Here is a 25692-nt window from a genome sequence, read left to right on the forward strand (position 1 = left end):
CAAGCTAACACTAAAAGACTGGACTTCTACTTTAATTGTTAAAGTAGAACTAAAAAATTTAATTTTGGATAGAAATAAGGGGGAGGGGGGTTGTAAACACTGTGTTCCATTGAAGAGATTCCCCTTCACGTATTGTCCCATAGCAACATCAAGTGAAAAGAAATCCCTCCAAAGTGAGTTGTCACCAGGACTATTGTCCCCAATGGACGAGTTCCCGTCTGTTCCTGTTCTGGTGGCAACCCAAAGTTTGGTATTTTCTCTCGTTTTCAGGGATAATGGTTAACAGGACCAATAGAGAGTGTGCATCCTCCAAATAGGGACACAGACGGCAATAAAAACCTGATAGGTGTTCTTCTAATTCCTCTCCACATTATCTAGAACTAAAACTAACTTTAGTAATACTTTAGAGCTCTTTATCTCCATTCCGTAGAAAATAACTGGCAGCAGACAGTTCCACGATCTCAGTGGAGCTTCTGTTTGATCATGGTGCTTGAAAATAACAATCCAAGTGGCTTTCTAAAAGTTTCTTGTTCCCTGGGCATAGGTGAAAGAATTTTGTTCTCATCTCTTGGTAAACAAACTCCTACGCAGATGCTTAACTAATAATCGCTATGGCTTTACTATTATGAGAGAAGACAAATAAAATTAAACGGGTTAAATCTGTCCCAGCATTAATTTGGTTAATTAAAGGACAAGATAGAGTCAAAGCACATGAAAAATTACTATGCGCCCACCAAACATTGAATACTAATGTTGAAGCCATAGGAAGCCTGTGCATTTATTTCAAACACATAATTCAAAAGCTTTTAATTACATTTAATGAAAAATGTTCCTTGACCCCACATCCTGTGAATGCCAGCTCCTGACAAGGAAAAATGACTTGCATTTAATTTAAAATTTTGCTTTCTTCGCCTTCTTTAAATAAGCATGTCAGAGATGGCTGGAGGTTTACTTATTTTATTTTAAAAAACGTGCGTTTGTACCTTGGAGAATTGAATTCCACTTGTACATTTCTGAAAAGAGCTCAAGAAAATAGGTAAGCTCTAGTCAAAACTTGGAATCGAGCCTTGAATGTACACAGGGGCCAAGGCTTACTGGCTAGTGATGAGTGAATCCACCAGAGTTCTCCCTGCTGATCACCACCTCACAAATTTGGCCCTGCAGCCAATTTCACAATATGATTATTCATTGCTGATACATAAGTGATTTGGTAAAAATATGTATAAACCCGTAAAAGCCTTGCAACCAATTTCTGTGTACATACTGTCGGTAAACCAGCATGAGCTTACCTGGGATCTAGTGGACCTGGCATGTTAACAGATATCTGGGATCTAGAGGACAGGATATGTGAGCAGATATCTGGTATCTGGTGGACAAGATACAGTATGTAAGCAGATATCTGGGATCTTGTGGACAGGATTTGTGAGCAGATATCTAGGATCTGGTGAACAGAATATGTGAACAGATATCTGGGTTCTGGTGGACCAGATATTTGAACAGATGTCTGGGATCTGGAGAATCGGATATTTGAACAGTTATCTTGGATCTGGTGGACCAGATACTTGAACAGATATCTGGGTGCTGGTGGACCAGATATTTGAACAGATATCTGGGTTCCGGTGGACCAGATATTTGAACAGATATTTGGGATCTGGAGAATCAGATATGTGAACAGATATCTGGGATTTATTGGACCGGATATGTGAGCAGATATCTGAGATCTGGTGGACAGGATATGGGAGCAGATATCTCGGATCTGCTGGACAGTATAAATGAGCAGATATCTGGGAACTGGTGCTGTCACGTACCTGGTGGAGATCAAGCAGGAGAGGGGACTTCTCTTGCACCTCTTGTCCAACACCCCTGGTAGTGATGACAGGAAGTGTGAGGGCGCAGAGTGGCACAAGAGCCAATAAAGCGGGTAGCGCCAGCTGGGGTTTGCAAGAGCAGATGACCGTAGATCACCAGGCAGGAGCCAGGAACTGGAACACGGTGATACTTGATTAGAAGACAGGAGTGTAGCCAGGACACAAGCCATTAAGTCATCAATAGCCAGGCAATGAGGTACAGGAACATCAGGAAGAGACAGAGTCAGGACACAAGCCTGGATCGATACACAGCTGGGCTGTGAGGTGAACGCAAGACAGGAGCAGAGTAAGAATACAAGTCGAGGTAACAGAGTCCAGCTTAAATAGGCCGTTTGTCGCCAGTGCCTGTACACGTGCGTGTGCACGTGCGCAAATGTTTTCTCCACACACTAATACGTTTGCGCAAGTGTGACAATGCCTGTTTTGCATTAAGCTTTTGCTCAGAATTATGAGCATGCACATCAGTATGGACATGAGCCAGCCTTCTCGTTCCAACATGTACTGAGCTTCTCTTATAGGTGGACAGGATATTCGAGCTACACAGAGGAAGATACCACTGCTTAAGTGAAGACAGCACAGCTTATTCGTTGACATATAACATACAAAATATTAGACAAGCTAACTAACGAGGACATAGGAAAAAGTGAGGACAGGTAAGGGGACAGAGGGAACAGCAGGTCAGAGCAGGTTAGGGCACATATAAGAGAACCAGCTCAGACGACACATAAGCACAATGCTGTGGCATGAAAAATATAGAAGGGTGGGACTTAGGTGGTGATTATTTATGAACTACAGTGACACCATCAGTTGCTCTGACTGTGCTACATGTTCCTAAACGTGACCCCATTTAGAGAGGCAGAGGGCCTGATGCACCTTTCCTGACTAGCGAAATCGGTTAGGCTTTCCCTCTCTTCCAGCTTCTTGGGGGAAGGCTCCCCAAGTTTCCGCTTAGATGAACCAGACCACATTGTTGCACCAGGTAATATTGGATGGCAAAATATTTCCAACCCTCAATATTGCTAAGAGGACCATGGGCATTGAATGGTGTTTAATGGCTGGTGTCTCCATGTACATGTAGAAACATATTATATGGCATGGAATGTCTTATCTTTTGATATATACGGAAACCCTAAGGATGGGGGAATGTTGCTAGTGAGAAGTGGTTCAAAGTCTTGGCATCTGAACTGAGCCTATGTACTTGTGCATCATGGATGTGTGTCACCTAGTGGACTTACAGTATATTGATATAAATGCATACAACGCTTCTCTTGGAGTCTTCCAACAGTGATTACAAGTAAAAAGTGGCCCCCCTCGGATGGTGGTTGATTTTTTTCAGCATCTTTGATTTTCTCTGATATATACTTATAATAGAATTTTGATACATTGTTATTAGGACTTTTCTCCTTCTCCATTCCCAAAAACGATTATGTGAATTACCATATTGGAGATTAACAAGTGAAAAAGTTTACACTTCCTAAAGGGACATTATTGAGTTAGGATTCACACTGCCATATTTCTAGGATAATAAGGAGATTTGAAGAAATATATATACTCTTGTTTAGTTATATTACCATCATCACATTCTAATGTTTATTATGCAGTGTTCTGGAGGAGTTCTTCGCAGCTGCTGCTGTGTTCAATAATTGGCCAATTATGATTTTTTTTTTATAATGTGTCAATTTGTGTTAGTATATTTTTCATGTTTTTTGGATATAAATAAATTACTATTGAGGTTTAGAATGCAGTGCCGAGTTTTCTCCTGGGGATCTCATAAGGACTTTATATTATTCCCTGGATCTGTATATACCTATTACACAGATAAGTAGAGCCTCAGTATGGGTTTTATTTATTTAATTAATTATTGTATTGTAAATGGTAATGTAACCATAGTTTGGTGGACACAGACCAGTCATTTGGTGGAAGCACTAGGTTCAGATTAAGCAGAAGGCAGAGAGATAATGGAGTGAGGCTGATCAGAAGGCAGTGAGTCCACAGAGTTATGCCGCGTACACACGACCAAACTTTATGGCATACTTTGCCCGGCGCACTTTTCGACGGACTTTACGACGGACTTTCCGAATGAACGGACTTGCCTACACACGATCAACCAAAGTCCGACGGATTAGTACATGATGACGTACGACCGGACTAAAACAAGGAAGTTCATAGCAGTAGCCAATAGCTGCCCTAGCGTCAGTTTTTGTCCGTCAGACTAGCATACAGACGAGCGGACTTTTCGACTGGACTCGAGTCCGTCGGATAGATTTGAAACATGTTTCAAATCTAAGTCCGTCAAACTTTTGAGAAAAAAAAGTCCGCTGGAGCCCACACACAATCGAATTGTCCGACGGACTCCGGTATGCCGGACCAAGTATGCCGGAAAGTCCGCTCGTGTGTACGCGGCATTAGGCTGATCAACAGGCAGAGAAACAACAGCATTAAGTTCAATGACAGGCTGAGAAACAACAGCATTAAAGTGGTTGTAACAAGGCTTACCTATAGGTGCCGTAAATATCTCCTAAACTTGCACAGTTTAGAAGATATTCAGTATATACACTGCTGCCGACATCGTGCTGTGACCACATGCGCAGGAGTGACGTCATCGCTTCTCCGGCCAATCACAGTGCCGGTGCCGTGAAACCCGAAAGTAACTCCGGTGGAAGATGTCTGCCATGTACTTGGAGTGCTGACACCGATTTAAGGCATCGTTCTGAGGTAAGTATTTCATAATAAGCTAGTATAGTATGCAATGCTTTTTTTTTTTTTTTTCGGAGGTTTACAACCTCTTTAAGTTCAATGACAGGCAGAGAGTCAAAGAAGACACGCTGGATACCAGGTGGAGCGTGGACTGAGATAAATTGAACAGCAGGAAAAGAGTCAATGGAGCCAGGATGGGCAGCAGGCAGACAGTAATTGAAAACAGGCTGGACAAGAGCTGGAGAGCCAATTGAATGAGGCTGCAGGATCTTGGAAATCAAATGGGGATACAGGACCTCGGAAGCCAAATTGGGATACAGGACCTCTAATCTAAAATTGGGATACAGGACCTCAAAACCCAAGTTGGGATACCAGACCTCAAAACCCAAATTGGGATACTGGACCTAAAAACTCAAATTGGGATACAGAAGCTCCGAAGCCAAATTGGGATACAGGACCTAAAAACCAAAATTGGAATATAGGACCTCTAAACAAATTGGGATAGCAGACCTCAAAACCCAAATTGGGATACCGGACCTCAAAATCCAAATTGGGATACCGGACCTCAAAACTCACATTGGGATACAGGGCCTTGGAAGCCAAATTGGGATACAGGACCTCAAAACCCAAATTGGGATGCAGGACCTCAAAACCCAAATTGGGATGCAGGACCTCAAAACCCAAATTTGGATACAGGACCTCAAAACCCAAATTGGGATACAGGACCTCAAAACCCAAATTGGGATGCAGGACCTCAAAACCCAAATTGGGATGCAGGACCTCAGAACCTGGCAACCAAATATGCTTGAGCCCACACAGCAGGAAGCTGTCAATTAGTGGTGGTAGTAATACTTCCCAGTGGCGGTGCATCCAGTAAGGGTGCACAGGCGCCGCCCCCTCTCTCCAGCCACACCCTCTGTGTACTATGGATAGATTCATGCATTGCATGAATCTATCCACGGCCGCTGAAGCCACCCTCTATTCAGGCGTCTGGCCTCTTTTCAGGCGCCTGAACTACAGTGGCAAGTGGGTGTTTTTTTAAGCACCTGATTAGAGCCATAGGCTCTAATAGGCTTCAAAAAAGGTGCACTGTGAGAGCAAACCATTGCACTCGCAGTGCACCCAGGTGTGTTAGCAAAGCAAATTAATATTTGCTTTGCTTACACAGAACTGCCTCTCAGCCAATCAGGAGGCGTGAATGTAATACTGGGCACCTGATTGGCTGAAGACAGAGGCAATCCTATTGGCCACCTAGCAAAACAGGAAGAAGGCACGCACGGAGGACACAGCACCCATCGCCGCGCTACCCGTCCCACAGCTCACCGCCTGACCCACTGCCTGACCCACCACCACGATGGGGTAAGTGCCAGTCAGACAGCGGGTGGGTGAGAGGGGACACAGTGGCTGCATAATTATGGGCACAAAGGATGCAATTGATGGGGCACAGTTTGCTGCATTTGATGAGCACAGAGGTTACATATGATGGACACAGAGGCTACATATGATGGGCACATATGGCTGCATTTGCTGGGCAGAGTCTGCATATGATGGGCACAGTTGGCAGCATATGATGGGCACAGTTGGCTTCATATGATGGGCATGGTTGACTGCATATTATGGGCACAGTTGGCTGCATATGATGGGCACAGTTGACTGCATATTATGGGCACAGTTGGCTGCATATGATGGGCACAGGTGGCTGAATTTGCTGGGCACAGAGTCTGCATATGATGGGCACAGTGGCTGCATATGATTGGCACAGTTGACTGCATAGGATGGGCACAGTGGCTGCATATGATGGGTAGAGTGGCTGCATTTGCTGGGCACAGTTGTCTGCAAATGATGGGCACAGTGGGTGCATATGATGGGCACAGTTGGCTGCATATGATGGGCACAGTGGCTGCATATGATGGGCACAGTGGCTGCATATGATTAGCACAGTGGCTGCATATGATTGGCACAGTTGGCTGCATAGGATGGGCACAGTGGCTGCATATGATGGGCAGAGTGGCTGCATTTGCTGGACACAGTTGGCTGCATATGATGGGCACAGTGGCTGCATATGATGGGCACAGTGAGGCTGCAACTGATGTTTTTGTTTCAGTATTTTTCAGAATTTTTCAGTTAGTTTGTGCCCCCCAAAAATTTTAAGCACTAGCCGCCACTGATACCTCCACTACATGAATAACTTCTGCAGCCAGAAGTTAACTTTGACAATCAAAGACCCTATTTAGTTTGCCCACCCGCCGAACTGAGAACACTGAAAGTTCATGCAAATCCTGCATGACCCCAAACATGAATCCCACCCCTACTAACAGCAATATGATGTGTCTTCCTCTGCTAACCACACAATACACAATTGTATTGTGGTTCATCTTGGAATAGAAAGAGCTATGCAATAGATGATAAAAGATTAAACCAGATATACAGTTCTCCAATGTAGTAAAACCGGTCAATAGGTCAAGCATTTTGTCAGGAAACCAGTATAAGGTTACTTGTGATCTGTTGAACCAGATATGTGATCTACACACTGCAAGATACAACTGTTTAGGTAAGTTAAGAGCACAATTTATTAATGCACATACAACATATAACAAATACATATAGCAAACCAATACCCAACCAGTGTAACATGTGTGCAAGTCCAACAAATAACTAACTGCGAGCTATGTCCAAATAATGTCAGGGACCAGGCAAGGGAAAGTAAGGCAAAGCAAGGGCAGGTAAGGTGGCAGTATGGCAAATGCAGATGATAGCATCCATTGAGGAAACTAGAGAGCATTTTCTGAATGGTGTCTGTGCTGAGCAAGTGACACCCTGTATTCACTATGCAACACGGCAGCTACCCAATAGCAGACCCAGAAGATGGCGAGGACCACTGGGAACAGCATATGCATAGCTACATTGGTCCATGCTGGGCCATTGCAACTATGCAAATGTAGTGCTACCCCAGCAAGGGCCACTGAGTTGTGTTTCAGGTTCTTCTCCTACTAGTGCAGCAACATTCACTCCTCTGGCTCAGACAAACAGTCTAGGGTTGCCTTTTTAAGGTTTATTGCATATTTACTTGGACGGGGCTTAGGGAAGCTGTGGGATACTCCAGAACACTGAACAGGAATGTGAGGATACTCTTCCCTTTGCAGCTTCTTTTTAACACAGTCCTTATAGCAGTAAGACATAAAGTAAACAGCACTGAAACACCATCCGCAACATTGCAGGCCAGGCAAGCCTTAAACTCAGTGCAGCAGGGGTTAACAGCAGCAACAGTCACTAGGATCCCTCTCTGAGATCTGTACTCACAGTTTCTCTGGGACTTGGATGTCTCCCTCCAGATTTAGGCAGACAATTTCCTCAGGGAAGCCTCCAGACTGGATCATCAGTGAAACCGCTCTTCCAGCTCTCAAAAGGTTAGCAGCAGGGTGGGCCCCCCAGCTATGCACAGCTCGGACCCCCATGCAACAGGCAGGATCTTCAGCTGGACTGCCAGGAAGGACTCAGCCCTTTTGGCTGGGAACCTCTCCTCCTGGGGAAAAGCCCTGCTCTACCAGACTCCAGACTATTTATTGACTCTGCCAACCATAATCTGGGCACTCCCCCCCCCCCCCAGGGATTGGCTAGGGCTGCATAAATATGCAGACTGCTTGCCTGATTCTCCCACCCGCTATGTTCTGAAAACCTCCAGAAAACAGGGGAAATCAATGAAACTCGCAGAGCCTGCAGAGCCCAGAGCAGCCCAAAGTAATCACATGTTGCTCTGTTGAATACAGCAAAGTCACAAGAACTAAATTTTCCCAAACCTCACTAGTAGCCTCACTAAGGGGATACTGCTTGTAGCACCCTGGAGTTTAGTCAGGGAGCTCCTCACAAATTTACTTGCCAAGAGTAGTTATCTTGGTCGACTGATAGGGATCTATTGATTTCTCCCTAAGCTTGGCCTTGGTACACTTCTCTCTTCTACCACTAGATGGCTGGGTACTTGGTGGTACGAGATACGAGAAGGGCAACCCAAGGTCAGGTTAGAGGTATGTGGGTGTCCCAACCAATGGGCAGGGGTTTTCTTGAACCTTGGCCTGCTGGGAGAGCCTATATATTCAAGTGAGGTCAGGTAATCTGTGTTCTGTGCCACCTGGACGGTTGTCTGGGTGGACATGTGTCGTACACCCCGGGCTGCTAGGCTGGAGATTGGGCCTATGCCTGGGGCATCTGGCTGCTAGGCTGTATGAGGACCCATCCAGAAGTGAGAGAGCAGTGCAGGGTTGGGATTGCGGCTTGCAGTCCAATCAGAAGTGACAATTCTGCCAGCTGGAGAACCTGTCAGTGGTCGGAGGTAGAGGGAAAGCTGTCACCACAAAGGGTCCAATCGCCTTTACCAGGGACCACAGTGAGTAACTCAAGCAAGTAACAGAACCATATTCTCACCAAAGGGCGCGGTGGAGAATTGGGAAGCTTCAGGCAGTGATCAAGTCAGGGACCCAACCAGCGGAGGAGACGCTTGCAGAGCAGCCTTGTGTGTCAAGCCAGGGACCGAGCCAGTTAGCAGGTGTGAAGCTTGAAGAGTATCTGGAGTGCCAAGCTAGGGACCCAGCAGGGAAGCGTGGGTGATGCTTAAGGGGATAACACCGCAAACCTTTTAGGAGTTCAAGGGATTCAGAGTCAGTGAATCAGAGGGTCTAGTGAGAGACCAGGAGCACCCACTATGCCTCACAACCCACCACATATTAAAGGATGTCAGCTATCTTTGGCCTTGGAGGTTCTCATTAGACCAAAAGAGGTAAAAGACCTTGCTACTTTTGGCGCCCAACGTGGGGCTAAGGTGTCGTCTTTGCAGCAGTCGCCCATAACAACCAGCTTCAGCTCCATTGGGACTTCTCATGGCTCCGTGGGAAGGTGGCAAGTAACATTTACCCTTCTTATAGACTTTGTTGTCATGTGTACTATCAGTGTGGGGAAGAACCACCAAGTCTCATTGCTCATGGGAAAGAATCAGCCTGCGCTGTAAGGGTCAAAACAGGCCCCAAAATTGACTCTATTACAGTTTTGGTGCGCCGCAGCAATAAGGAACCGGGCGCCACAGTTCCCAATCAACATTTGCACCAATCCGTTGGCAGGGGAGGAGCTCCCGCTCTGCAGAGGAGGATAAGGAAGTGCCGCTACGTGTATCTTATTGAAGGAGATGGCACCGATACTGGGTGCAGTACATACTGAATGGTCAGCTTGCCCTGTACACATCTGGTGGCTATGAGCCTCTGGGATTGATCTGTGGAAAATGTACTGGCCTGACCATGCAGTTGAGTCCGTGGATCGTCTACAGATGCTGTGGGGAGCATCTGTTCGAAGTTGCCTCCCCAACTCTACCTCCAAGAATCCTATAAGTGCATTGGGACAGGAACGTTGCTGTCCCTTCGGAGAGTGATGTCCAAAGCCTGTCGGTTGTCAACCAAGTTGTGCCGGAAGCTGCTACCTCTACCACAGCGATTATCCCAGGACCAAGCGCATCGACCGATTCGAAGGGCCAAGGTCGGGTCAGCTTGCTCGCGTTGATGACTGAGTTACCCAAGAGAAAAGTACCGGGTAAGTCAGCAAGCAGTGAGCGTGGTGTGCCTGTGGGGAAAGTGATGCCAGTGGCCTGAATGGAGTTGATATAGAGGTGCCAGCTAAGGTGAAATCTAAGAGAAATTCTCTCCCAGCCGAAGAGTGTTCAACTATCTCAAATTCAGATGAATTGTCCGATAACTTATCGGAACTCTTTTCGGACACCCTGTCTTACCCTGGGAAGTGGGGAGAGAGTGAAGAGGAGTTAATCAGCAATGTGCAGGGAGACGAGACAACTGCTACTACTACCTCAAGTGTGCAGATTATGCTGTCAGCCAATGCAGCTCCACTGATCAACATTGCCAGGTCCTTCGAGGAGGATCAGAAGAATCCATGGGTTCCCACAGCCCGGCCTATTACGCCTATGCCGAGCTCCAAAGGGGATCGTAAGCCAGAGGTGGTTGCTGGGTTTCCAGTTCAGCATGCCCCAGATGCTTGGGTTCTATCTGGGTACAGAAACCCTAAAAACCTGCCTCGGCTGTCTAAGATCCAACGTATCATCTTTAAGAAGGTAGCAGAAAATTACGGGTATTTATACCCCTACATTCCTCCTCATCTAGAAGAGGAGGTGCTGGAGAAGAAATGCAGTGGGTGAATGAGGCCGTCCAGGAATTCCTCCAAATATCCCTCAAAGTAGACTTTCTAAAATGATCTCCTAAATTGTCCGGGAAATACCTTTCAGTGCTGGATACTTGGGGCTACAGCCGCAAAATAAATCTAGACAGTGTTATCCTCTGTAGGCCAGATAAGCGAGATGTTAAATACCACGTTGTCACTGTGAATGCCAAAGGAGAAGATGTGACACTGCCGGATCCCCGATATTACTGATGAAGTCTTGTCAATATGATACCTTGAGGATTACAAATATGGGTTATGTGATGACAAGGACGCTCTGCTGACAGTTAACTTGCATGCCCATTTAAAATGTTACTAATGGGAAAATCCCAGAAAGCTGTAATGCCAGGACTGTGCTAGACTGAATGCTGCCGGCATTTACAGGGAACAATCATTTGAGCCACATTGGCTACAGATTAAAGTTGTTAGGGTGTTTCACCCTGAAGAGCGATCTGAATTTCAGCGGGTTGTAGATAACCAAGGAAGGAAGAAAGTTTCTGTCTTTGGCTGCCATGTGGGCAGACTGAAAACATTCTTGCAAGGGGACCCGTGTCCTGAAGTGTGGTCTCTTGTAATTTGGCTTGACTGCTTGCTATTTGAAATGCAGTTATGTCCTGTGCCTGGAGTTCTTTTTGGCACTGATCGAAGTATTGCTGAAAGTTTGTAGTTTTATACTGATTATGGAAGGAGGTGGCATTCCTACAGAGAATGAGTTTTTATAGAGTAGGATGCATTTTGCATTGTTCTGATTTATTTATTTCAGTATGATGTGTTGGTGCTTCTTCCTTGGCTAAGGAGAGACAGGGATCTAGCCGGACAACAGCCCTAACCCTTATATATTTGTTATGACTGTATATATTAGATAGATAGTTAGGTGATACCATTATTGCTTACTTGCTTTAAAATGTACATAACTATTTTTGATACTTGAATTTCATACGTGACTGTTTCCTGTGATACCAATGTTTATTTATGTGGCACGCCACATATATGTTATTCTACTGTTATACTGTTAACCCTTTCCCTGTTTCCAGTGACATTATTATAGTGATCAGTGCTAAAAATACGCACTGTTACTGTACTAATGACACTGGCAGGGAAGGGGTTAACATCAGGGGCGATCAAAGGGTTAAATGTGTCCCTAGGGAGTGCTTGCTAACTTTGTGGGGGTTTGCTCTGACTGGGTGAAGACAGAGATCCGTGTTCCTGCATAGAACACAAGATCTCTATCTTCTCCCCTGTCAGAATGGCGATCTGCCTTGTTTACATAAGCAGACCGCCGTTCTGCCTCTCTTGGGAACAATTGCAGGTAGCCGGAAGACATCGGGTCCTCAAGACCCACTGATTGGCTCCCTCTCTGTCCAATCAGCTTGCACAACACCCCTAGTAGCTATTGCACGAAATGACATACAGGTAGATGATTTTGCATAATAGAGCCAACCTGTCAGAGTACATGTACATTAGGCGGTCAGCAAGTGGTTAATACATCATTAAATGTCTTTTTTTTTAATGCAAGCCGTGTAAGTTACTACATTTAACCTGATATCAGCTTCTTATCGTCACTGTACAGCAGGACTGGAGTGTGAAACAAGGCAGCAGTTCAAGAGGCCAATCAGTTCATGTGCTGACAAAGAGCACACTGATAGGAGGAGGGAGCAGTGAGACAAAGAGAAGTCACAGGCTGAGGGCAGACCTATGACAGTGTGGGTTCAGAGGAAGTGAGTTTTATGCTGGCTGTCATCCATTTGATTCATTGAGGATATCTAGTGGCAGAAAAGAAGTACTGTTAGCTTTATTAAGCTATTAACTTTTTTTTGTTTACAGGAGTTCTGCTTTAACAAATAATTTTGTCATATGTGAAATGTATGCCTAATAAGTTAAAGTGATTGTAAAGAATCGTTTTTCATTTTTTTTTAAATAACAAACATGTCATACTTCCCTTCACTGTGCAGCTCATTTTGCATAGAGTGGCCCCAAACCTCGTCTTCTGGGGTCCTTCGGTGGCTGTCGCGGCTCCTCCCTGCATCAGATAACCCCCTAGGAGAAGCACTCTCCCGAGGGGGTTACCTTGCGGGGCGCGCTCCCGAGTACAGCATTTGCGTCCACAGACACGAATGCCGGACTCGGCCCCGCCCCCGCGGAGCCCACGTCATTGGATTTGATTGACAGCAGCGGGAGCCAATGACTGCGCTGCTCTCAATCTATCCAATCAAGATCCGAGACCCCGTGGAGAGAGGGACAGCGCGTCCCCACCGAGGAGATGAAGGGGCCCAGGTAAGTAAAATGGGTGGGGCTGGGGGGCCGGTGACTGCCAGGTGTTTTTTCACCCTAATGTATAGGATGCATTAAGGTGAAATAACACAAAGGTTTACAACCCCTTTAATGACAAAGATAATACAGCCTATACTCCACTGAGCAAGCAATCCTTCCTCTTTGACAGAAGCTTTTGAAAACATGTAGTATATTTGCATGCAAATGTTTAGAAAATAGCTGCTATTTCCTTTACTGATATTTAGTGCTGGCACATCTCTGACATTTAAGGTATTGTTGTAATTACATCTGCCTCATTTAGTAGGGGAAAAAGATCCATAACGTACATAAAGAAACTGTGCTTGTTTTCTTTTGCTGGTCGTCACTTCATCATTGTCACCTTATCTTTTTGCCTTTGGTTTTATTTATAATACTTGCAAAACAGCGCACAGCAGAGCTGTAAAAAATAAACAAAAAAAAAAAAAGACAACAAAAAAATCCACTAGGTAGGCAGCTAAAATTAGGTACGTTTGTGCAACATTATGAAAATGTCCAATATAAAATAAAATATTAAATTTAATTTGAAAAGCGTGTTGATCTTGTTTTATATTCTACAGGAATAAAAATAACAGCTCATGATAAAATATGGCGGTTAGAAACTTGATTTAAGGAAGGACTTTAATTACTTGTGTTATGGAAGAAAATAAAAAGTGCTTGTTCAGATGAAGAATCTGTTGCATTACAAGTACACCGTGACCATTAACAAACACAAATAAAAAAATATTTGTTCTGATCACACTGAAGGGAGTAGACTGGAACCACATATGTTTAGCTACAAAGTCCTCTTCTCAAAATATTGTGGCACTTGAAACTAACTACAAAGTCTTGACTCGTTGGTACTTGGTCCCAGCCAGGATCTCCAAATATGTACCTAGGTATCCCCATACCTGCTTTAGAGGTTGTGCTTCTTAAGGGAGCTTCCTCCATATTTGGTGGTCATGCCCAATAGAACAAGCCTTTTGGTCAAGCCTGTTTGCTATACTCTCTACACTCCTACACTCTGTGTCCTGGCAGTCAAAAACAAGGTCACGCAAGCCATGATTCATACGAAAATTGAGGCTATCATTTCTGACAGAGTTACTAAATATGAAGCCCTTTGGTCCCCTTGGGTGACACACTTTCTCCCCTCTAATTTTGATGGGTCTCTCCTACTCCCAAGAGTGGCATCACCATCCAGTATGCTCCCCCATCAGGCTCACCAACCTGACCGGATAACACCTGGGGTTCCTCTCTTCCACTTCTTCCCCTCTTTCTTTCCCAATCCCCCATCCCTTGCTACTCCCTCTCTCTTCATTCACGGGCCCCGTTTAATAGACTTTGTGGCAGCCAATGGGCAACATCCATGTCACCATGAAGAGAAGCAGGCACTGAAGACTTGACCCTCACACACTAGCAAACAGAATAAAAAGACCAGGCACCCAGGTTGTCATGTGACCATAGAGTTAGGTAAATAAATTAGGCTTTTATGTAGACTTTTATTGTTAAAACCTTAAGATTACGTAGGGGATTGAGAATGGTTTCTTGTAGGGATTCACCAATATCGGTATAGGTGCTGATACTGATTATTTTCATGAGTACTCATACTCGTGAATAAATCCCCCTGATACTGAAACTGATACCTTGCGGTGCAACTTGCGTCAATACAAAATGAATAGGTGCAAATTGCACTGCAAAGAATCAAGTGTGATTTGAACAGGAATGCAACGTAATTCCTCTCCGAATTGCATATGATTTTCCCCACCGCTCCTGTGTGTGTGTGTGTGTGTGTGTGTGTGTGTGTGTGTGTGTGTGTGTGTGTGTAGAATGGGAAGCACCATCTAGTGGGCAGTTATTAAAATGCTTTAACACACATTAAGTACATATCTGGTCAAATGCAAAATCTGCGTAGTGTCCCGGTCCCGTCACTGATTGCAAATCATGGCCGCTGGAGGTGCTCACAGGGCTGGAGGAGATGTATAGGTGGTCCGCCCCCAAGCTGACATCACTTCCACCCTATACCCACAGGGGTCCCAGAACTTCTCCTTCAGGCCTGTTAGCACCTCCAGCAGCCATGATTTTCTATCATTGGTGGGAGCAGGACACTTTGCAGATTTTGCATTTGACCAGATAAAGTATCTCACAAAAGTGAGTACACCCCTCACATTTTTATAAATATTTTATTATATCTTTTCACGTGACAACACTAAAGAAATGACACTTTCCTTCAATGTAAAGTAGTGAGTGAGCTGCTTGTATAACAGTGTAAATTTGCTGTCCCCTCAAAATAACTCAACACACAGCTATTAATGTCTAAACCGCTGGCAACAATAGTGAGTACACCCCTAAGTGAAAATGCCCAAATTGGGCCCAAAGTGTCAATATTTTGTGTGGCCACCATTATTTTCCAGCACTGCCTTAACCCTCGTGGGCATGGAGTTCACCAGAGCTTCACAGGTTGTCAATGGAGTCCTCTTCCACTCCTCCATGACGACATCACGGAGCTGGTGGAGGTTAGAGACCTTGCGCTCCTCCCCCTTCCATTTGAGGATGGCCCACAGATGCTCAATAGGGTTTAGGTCTGGAGACATGCTTGGCCAGTCCATCACCTTTACCCTCAGCTTCTTTAGCAAGGCAGTGGTCATCTTGGAGGTGTGTTTGGGGTCGTTATCATGTTGGAATACTGCCCTGTGGCCCAGTCTCCGAAAGGAGGGGATCATGCTCTGCTTCAGTATGTCACAGTACATGTTGGCATTCATGGTTCTCTCAATGAACTGTAGCTCCCCAGTGCCGGCACCACTCATGCAGCCCCAGAACATGACACTGCCACCACCATGCTTGACTGTAGGCAGGACACACTTGTCTTTGTACTCCTCACCTGGTTTCCACCACACACGCTTGACACCATCTGAACCAAATACGTTTATCTTGGTCTCATCAGACCAATTTGATGCAGTGTGCGGCGTATGGTCTGAGCACTGACAGGCTGACCCCCCACTCCTTCAACTTCTGCAGCAATGCTGGTGGCACTCATACATCTATTTCCCAAAGACAACCTCTGGATATGACGCTGCGCACATGCACTCAACTTCTTTCGTTGACCATGGCGAGGTCAGTTCTGAGTGGATCCTGTCCTGTTAAACCATTGTATAGTCTTGGCCACCGTGCTGCAGCTCAGTTTCAGGGTCTTGGCAATCTTCTTATAGCCTAAGCCATCTTTATGTAGAGCAACAATTATTTTTTTCAGATCCTCAGAGAGTTCTTTGCCATGAGGTGCCATGTTGAACTTCCAGTGACCAGTATGAGAGAGTGAGAGTGATAACACCAAATTTAACACACCTGCACCCCATTCACACCTGAGACCTTGTAACACTAACGAGTTACATGACACCGTGGAGGAAAAATGGCTAATTGGGCCCAACTTGGACATTTTCACTTAGGGGTGTACTCACTTTTGTTGCCAGTGGTTTAGACATTAATGGCTGTGTGTTGAGTTACTGTATTTATTGGCGTATAACACTCACTTTTTCACCATGAAAATCAGGTGTAAATAGTGCATGCGTGTTATACGCCAATACTTCAGTTTTAGCTGCCTCGGAGGGGACAGGGAGGAGGGGCAGGACGAGCACCGTCAGATTACATACAGTGAGAATCTCCTGTTTACTTGGCGGCATCTGTAATAAGAACTCCCGTCTCCTGGGCCGCCATTGGATCGCTGTTCTGTCTATCATAGGAGATTCTCACTGTATGTAATCTGGTGCTCGTCCCGCCCCCCTCCCTGTCCCCTCTGGGCTGCAGATGGGCATCGATCAGGCTGCACTGATGGCAATGGTGAGGCTTCATTGATGTGGACTGATGAGGCTGCATTGATGGCACTTGTGAGGCTGCAGATGGTCACTGACCCTTATTTTACTTCAAAGTTCCTTATTTAAAATTTAAGTTTTTTTCCTGAAACTTCCCTCTTAAAATGAATGTGCGTGTTATACGCCTGTGCGTGTTATACGCCGATAAATATTTTGAGGGGACAGCAAATTTACACTGTTATACAACATGTACACTCACTACATTACATTGTAGCAAAGTGTCGTTTCTTCAGTGTTGTCACATGAAAAGATATAATAAAATATTTACAAAAATGTGAGGGGTGTACTCACTTTTGTCAGATACTGTATGTACTTAATGTGAGTTATAACATTATTAATAAACTGCCCTCTAGATGGCGTTTCCCTTTCTGTACACACACACACACACACACACACACACACACACACGAGCAGTGAGGCAAACATTCCAGTTCAAATTGCATGCGATTCTTTGCAGTGCGATTTGGGCCATTTATTTTGTATTGTCTGCAAATTACACTGCAAAGTATCGGTACCCAGTATCGGCGAGTACTAGACTGAAAGTATCAGTACTCGTACTCACCGATAAAAAAACGGTATCGGTGCAACCCTAGTTTATTGGTCTAATTCAGACGAGGAGCCTTACAGCCCAACTCTTTTACTCCATTCTCTGCCCCCACTCCACTTTCCCTCCTTGATGCTCATTCCCGGCTATTTTATTTAATTTTTTCCTAACTTTTTTATTATGCCAAGTGACTACTCGTGGGCTCCTCTTACTCTTGAGTCTTCTCCTGATGTTGGGAGGTCCACCATCAGTTTCATTCTCTGCAGCAACACACTGTGTGTGCTTAGAATGATGCTGATGGGGCTTGGCCACGATGTTGTGCACTCACGGTCATTCCTCAGTTTTTCAATTTAGCGACACTGGCAGTCATTCAACCTGGAAGACTGTGGTAAAGAAGAGGTACTGTGGAGGACAACTCCAGGATGAATAGTGATTTAAAAAACTTATCCTAAGATACATGGGTAAGTAGGTAGTGCATATATTCCCCCAAAAAATATATATGAAGAGTAATCTACAATTAATTTTGGTCACATCTTAATGTGTTTACACTGTAGGTGTAAATATGTATGGGCAAACCCAGTCAAGTTCACGCTAAGCCACACGGTTCGATCTCTCAATGTTGACCTGAACTAAAACACAGAAGGTGCGCTGTAATATGGGGATCATCTACAAATGTTAATAGATCCTAAGCCGTACCCTGATAAATGTGCCTTTTATTGTGAATTCCTCCTAAAAAATAACTGTGCACTTTTTAATATGTGAGGTGCCTGACCACTCTTGTAGCTCCAGTCCTATAGCTACTGCCTTTGACTGCCAGTATTTGACTGATCACCGTTCTCCTTGCTGGAGCCTCTGACATAAGGAAGTAAAGTTATGCCGCGTACACATGATCGGACATTCCAACAACAAAATCCTGGATTTATTTCTGACAAATGTTGGCTCAAACTTGTCTTGCATACACACGATCGCACAAATGTTGTCAGAAATTCCAATAGTCAAGAACGCGGTGATGTACAACACGTACGACAAGCCAAGAAAAATGAAGTTCAATAGCCAGTGCGGCTCTTCTGCTTGATTCCGAGCAAGCGTGGAATTTTGTGTGTCGGAATTGTGTACACACAATCGGGATTTCCGACAACGGATTTTGTTGGAAAATTTGAAAACCAGCAAATGTCCGATGGAGCCTACACACGGTCGGAATTTCCGACAACAAGCTCACATAGAACATTTGTTGTCAGAAAATTCCGACCATGTGTACGCGGCATTACAGTAAATTATTAAGAGGTTATTTAAACAAAAGCTTAAGGTTTCTCCAAGCAATTTAAATAAAAAACTGAAAAATACAAATTTTTAAAAATATATAAAGAGCTATTATAGCCACAAAGGTCACTCTTGAAATTAAAAACAATTAAAAATAAATAAATCAACTAGCATTTCCAAAATACCCCATATCAATAAAGAAACTGCATTAACCAAAGAATAGATCACATTACAAGAAATCACAAATAAGGGTGTCTCTTCACAACAAATAGGGATGAGATGAACACACCTGGGTTCGGTTTGAACAGGGGTCAACGAGTATGAGTTGGTATGGATTTAAGGGGAAACCCACACAAAAAGTGATTGTGTGGATGAACACATTCTCACCCGAATCCTACTGGGCCACATGTACCTTCCCTGGGAGGCCCCTTGGAGAGGTACCTCAACATGGTTGGGTACTTTGATGAGGGCAAAAGCCTCTTCCCCACAACCCTGGCCCTGGCGGTTGAGGGTGTATTGCGTGCAGGGCACTTATAGGAATCTTGAAGCCCTCTTTAACAGTAAGGGTGCCTTAAAGTACCACACACCCCATGTGAATGAGTAAAGGGAACATAGTACCACTACTCATTCACAAAAAAATCTAAACATTAAAAAAATATACATGATTTCTGGCATTCCCGGATTCCCAGATCCCCAGAAAGAAAAACCAGATGCCCTCCAACATGATGTAACATTGACAACTGCTTGCCCACTTATGACAGCTCAGGCGAATGACAGCTGATATATAAAGGGACAGATTCTCCCAGATCATGTCATTGACCATATTTGGACATGACAATATTTGGCCAATGACATCATTGTGACATCTGAAGTGTGGGGGGCATCTCACTAGTTGTTTAAGACTCGGCGGTACCTGCACCCGCTGGCATCTTTCACAGCCATTGACAGTGGGAAGCTGTCATGTATGATAGTGGAAGTAATACCAACATCTGAATGCCTGAACAACTAAGGTTTGGTCTCAAACAAAAACTGTAGCTGCCGACTTTTAATAAACAGCCACTCACCTGTCCCATGATCCAGCGAGGTTTTCACTCCAGTCGTGTTCTCCCTGTATCTACCTCATCTTTACTATGGGCTCCTGGCTGTGACAGCTGGGGGCCCACTGAGCGTGTGCGATTGGCACTACACTCTGTGACTGGTCCCAAAAGTCTTCTGGGACCTGTCATGTGTCCCAGAAGACTTTAGGAGGGAGGGGGGAAGGAGAACTTCCGCTTTTGATCGCCCAAGGCGATCGGAGCAGTAGTGGGAGTGGGTACCTGTCAAAATCCGGTAACCGTTCCCCCCTCCTCCCTAAAAGCTCCATTTCACAAACAGGAGCAGGAGAAGAGGCCTTAAAGCGAAACTTCCCCTTTTGGGTGAAGCTCCGCTTTAAGCTTGTCCCAAGCAACAAATAGGATATCTGTGTCCTAATATACATTGCCAGAGTGACCACCAGCTTCAGTGTCAGAAGTGGTTGTAAAAAAGTCTGTTCCCATTTGCTAACTTTTAAGCATGTGGAAACATACAACATTTCAGTGGCAGGTAGAGAACATGCATTCAGAAAAGTGTATGAAATGTCATATCTAAATTGATCAAGAAAGTATTCACCTCCACTGTGCCATGTTAGCATAAATCTGATATTACAGAGATAAAAAGGGTAAAGTCTTTATGTGCATTGATAACTTTTTATAGAAACATAAGGATAGGACAAATGTCCCACAAGAGAACAATACCTCTGCAAGCTTGCACTAAATTGTACACACAGTTCATTTTAGAACATATCAGATAGTATATAAGGTTATATTATCTGGAGGGGATGGGCAGCTGAGCGTTTTTCTCATATTAGGGGGTCACTTAAGTGTCATAGATAGCCTGAGATAAAATTAAAGCCACATGCGGTATCTGTGTCCCCAAAAGGAGCAAAACATAGTTCACCTGAAGTGTATAGCAGTCACTTTTACAAAGACATCAATTGTACACCCTTATTTGATAAAGTCTCTGTTGGGTAGCCACAAGGACACACATACAGGTAACCCCAAATGGTACAAAATTTAAATCTAGTAATGATGTCTAATGCTGCAAAGATGCTCAACAGCCCAAATTAAAAATGTTAATGCTCAAAGCTCTTAAGAAATCTGGACAATTGGGGAATATTCTCTTGTGTTGGGTTCACTACCTTGCTCGAAGGAGAACATACTTTTTTACTAAGTAAACTGGTACAACATGTGCATTGGGCAGGCACAACTCAACAAATGCAAGACGGAAATCTTTAGGTCATGGTCTCGACACTGATGTGATAAATAACACCCGGCCCATTGATTCCACTACCTTGCGCGAAGGAAAACATAAGGGGAACTTATTACTAAGGAAACTGATGCAATGTTTCATGGCACCACAGTGGTTTGATTGTATAAATTAGAACTGTGGTTTCACTATTTTTACTCCCTCCAGTTTTGGGCAATAGACATCTATCTGGATGCAATGGCAATTGGATTAAGTTGACTTAGGCTGACAATAGATGTATTAAAATTCAAATTTTCAATCCATCGATGAAATAAAAATTTTTTTAAATTTGTGAAACAAAAAACAAAATTTAAATTTTGATCCATTGATGGGTGAAATTTTATTTTCGATCCATTGATGGGTCAAAATTTGAATTTCCATACATTTATGGGCAGGCTGGTGTCAGGGCTGGGCTCAGCCCTTCCTTCTTTGAGCTGGCCACTCAGCTGTCGCCTAATTGCCAGCTCCTATCTCTCCACAGTTACTCAGCTGTTGATGATATCCTGCTCGTCAGTCCTGTGAAAAAAGAAAAGTGTGTGAGTGTGGCGCTGTCCCAAAGTTGCAGAAGAAATGTCTGCATATATACAGTTTTATCAAAAGTGTCACGTGTGTATTCCTTTAAGTGAAATATGTATGGCAGTTATTACCACTCCTGTGGGTTAAAGTGACTGGTGATTTAAACATGAGAAGCATAATGAGTGCAATAAATCGCATCCAAGGTGTCTAGTGCTATATTCCCTCAAAAGGAAAGCCCCGTAGAGCCCCGTAGAAGTCCGTGTGACGAAACGTACGTAGGGCGTGGCCTTTGACTGAACGCCTTGCTGACATCTCCCTGCAAAGCTGACGCTTAGGAACATCTTTGTAAGCATTGTACACCGCTCATTTTTTCCATTACAATGTGAGTACCCTTTTTATCTGACCTAATAAATAGTGGTTTTAAACGGTTTCACACTATGGAATCCTTTCTTCTTATATCCTTATGATATCATCCTGGTCCTGGTCTTGCCAAGCACTGCTGCACAGTGGCACATACTGTGACTACTCGTTACCCCTGCAGGGGATATACAGCTGGTGAGTCTCTGCACAATCACAACGCGAGACACCAGCACTGGATTAACACCTGTTGTATGCTTTGAGGAATCCCACAAAGGATGCCTTTTTTCACTTATAGTGCACCGGGGACATACCCATATGAACTGTTTACTATCATAGAACCATTTGCATGGCACGTGTGTTTAGCACTTTTCAGAGTGACCTCTTCATAGGGCACTTGTCACTTTGTTATTTGCAACGTTTGTAGAACAACATTTTAATATTTATTTATTTAGCACTAGACACTTTAGAATTTTTTGCATGTCACGTGTGATGTATTTATTGCAACTTTGTGTTTTCTAGTGTTTAGACACAGACCACTTCATGCTCTTAGCAGTGGTTAATACTGTTTTTTCCTTTTGAGGGAATATAGCACTAGACACCTTGGATGCGATTTATTGCACTCATTATGCTTCTCATGTTTAAATCACCAGTCACTTTAACCCACAGGAGTGGTAATAACTGCCATACATATTTCACTTAAAGGAATACACACGTGACACTTTTGATAAAACTGTATATATGCAGACATTTCTTCTGCAACTTTGGGACAGCGCCACACTCACACACTTTTCTTTTTTCACTTTTTCCGCTCATTCCACCCCCTGTGGAGTCAGCGTATGTGAGGGCAGCAGCCTATCAATTTAGGAATATACTTCCCACCTAGGCTTCTAATTACACCCATTAGCGCGGACTCCCTATTTCCTCTGCTCGTCAGTCCTGCCTACTTAAGCCGTCCAGTCCAGAGGATCTCTGCCTTTGCCTTGGTCACATCACAGAAACTATCTCCTGTGATCCTGTTCAAGACTTGCATTGCTGACATCCCTTCTGGCTCCAGATCCTGCTTGCTGTTCCACTATATTGATCCCTGACTTTCTGGCTTGGCTGACTATCCGTTTCAGTTACTGAACTTTGGCTATGTTTTGACTATGTCTGTTCTTTTTACTTTTATTATTAAACAAGTGTGATTTAACTGTACTTCTGTCTTGGCCTGATTTCATGGTTTCTGACAGATGGTTGTACAGAAGTTGATCTCTTCATGGACAATAGCCCTGCGGGAGGGATTCCCCCATTCACCTCAAACATGTGTATGAGGGAAATGATTCATATTCTTTTGTTCACCCCGCTGGCTGAACAAAAGAAAATGAACCATGTACAGCAGTGGTTCTCAACCCTGTCCTCAAGTACCCCCAATAGACCATGTTTTGGGAATTTCTCTTATGCCGTGTACACACAGGCGGACTTTTTGGCATCAAAGGTCTGACGGTCTTTCTGACAGACTTTCGACAGACTTTTGATGGACTTCCGACGGACTTTCGAACGAACAGACTTGCCTACACACGATCACACCAAAGTCCGATGGATTTGTACGTGATGACGTACGACCAGACTAAAATAAGGAAGTTGATAGCCAATAGCTGCCCTAGTGTTGGTTTTCGTCCGTTGGACTAGCATACAGACGAGCGGATTTTTCGACCGGACTCGAGTCCCTCGGAAAGATTGGACACATGTTCCAAATCTAAAGTCCGTCTGATTTTCGACAGAAAAAGTCCGCTGCAGGTCTGATGAAGCCCACACACGGTCGGATTGCCTGACGGATTCGTCCCATCGTACCAGTCTGGTCGAAAAGTCCGCCGTGTGTACACGGCATTAGATTGAGTAGCTGTCCAAAATACCAAGCCATTGACTCTGATTTAAAGCACCTGTGCAAAATAAAGGAAAACCTGCAAACATGGCCTGTTGGGGGTACTGGAGGACAGGGTTGAGAACCACTGATGTACAGTATGTCACAACAGGGTATAGGGGGAGGGGAAGAGGGACCCGCCAGTGTTCACCTGTACCTGGTCAAGAAATTCAATGACCGGTACTGTAACCTGCAACAGTTAAGGTCCGGTTGCTGTAACCCTTAGTACTGGAAACCATAACAGGGGGGATGGGGGAAGGGGGAGATAAGCCCTTTATAGATGAGCCTAAAAAGGTGGTTACTTTTAGCAACAGAATGATCAAGGTTACTGATTAGATAAAAATAACAATTTATTCATAAATCAGGTTTAAAATACATATTGAAAATAGGCAGTGCAGTAATGGATTGCGGTATAGTGTTGGCCAAGTTCCGCGGACATTGACAAACAGACAGGATTGGATGGGAATGAAAACCTTTGAGATCCGCCACCTCATTAATTGCACAACATCACGAGTGATCTATATAATTACCTGTCCGTGCCCCAAGATATATGTAGGGAAAACGAAGAGGCCATTAAAAATACATATAGGTGAACACCTACGTGAAATTAATGCCAAGGGTAGGATCCCAGAGAAACCACTGGCTAAACATTTTTTTTTTTTACCATGGTGGAAGCTCTGATGGCCTCACTGTAAAAGGGATCTATACCCTAAAATTACCCCCCAGACGAGGGGACTTCGACCGCATACTTCTCCAAAAAGAGAAGTGGTGGGTACACAAGCTGCAGTCCCTAGTACCGGTGGGGTTAAACACGGAGCTAAACCTACAGGTGTTTCTAGAGACGTAGATGGTCATTTGAATTTATTGTTACTTAGACACCATCATTACACCTGATTAATGTCCTACCCCTTGTTTTTGACTCAGGGATAAGGGGTATGTAACAATCAATTCATCTTGACTATATAGTTGACACCAGGACTTGGCATGCTTGTTTAATAATAGCGAGGGCCTTCTGCTGTGATGCATTTGTGCTTTTTAAACTTAGAATCTTTCTTTATAAAATATGTATGCACCTGATGTATAGCCCTTGATGTTAATGACGATGTTTGACTTATATTTATTTAACTACCATTACCTCTTATGGGCAACTACTGTACTTCCAGTGGATACACCTGGGAGCAGTCGATGCCCGTGCTGCTCAAGCATACCACCTAATCATCTTTACTATTTTCTCCTCTAATGAATCTTTCTTCCTCCCTTCATTTTATATTTACCACCCCTAAATACCCTGCCCCATTTAACCATTATCTTCTAAATAGAATGAAAACCAGCAAAAATTGAAATAAAAATCGGTACAGTCGGCTTACTCATAAATATAACATTGAAGTTTTTGATTGTCAATGATTATTAACGGTAAAGTGACTACACGTAGTAACCAGCCAAGTGGACAGCTGATCTCTTATGACCAGGACTCTGCCCCTTCTACCCTCTACAAGCTCATTGGCGGCCACCACCAACAAGTTTAACATAAGAAGGGGGTGTGTGAGCCCAGCTAATAAACGTCCGAGAAGAAGCTACGTCATTGGTCACGGCAAAACGCGTTGACGTCACAGCGCTGCCTGGTCCGTGAACACCAGAGGCTCCGAGGAGCGTACATGTGAGAGACTGGAGAGACTGGAACCGAGACGGGGCGTTTGGATCCATCTACATGGCCAGCATGGCAGAATCTATCAGACTCTTTGATGGGATCGATTTAAGTGCTAATCACCGTTTCAAGGGAGACCTCCACTCGAGCAACAGCTCTCCCTTCCCACGTGGCAATACAACACTGAATGATAAGGAACTTACATCCTCTGAGATTTACGGATG

The sequence above is a fragment of the Aquarana catesbeiana genome, linkage group LG01 (assembly GCF_042186555.1).
Source record: "Aquarana catesbeiana isolate 2022-GZ linkage group LG01, ASM4218655v1, whole genome shotgun sequence".
NCBI lineage: Eukaryota > Metazoa > Chordata > Amphibia > Anura > Ranidae > Aquarana > Aquarana catesbeiana.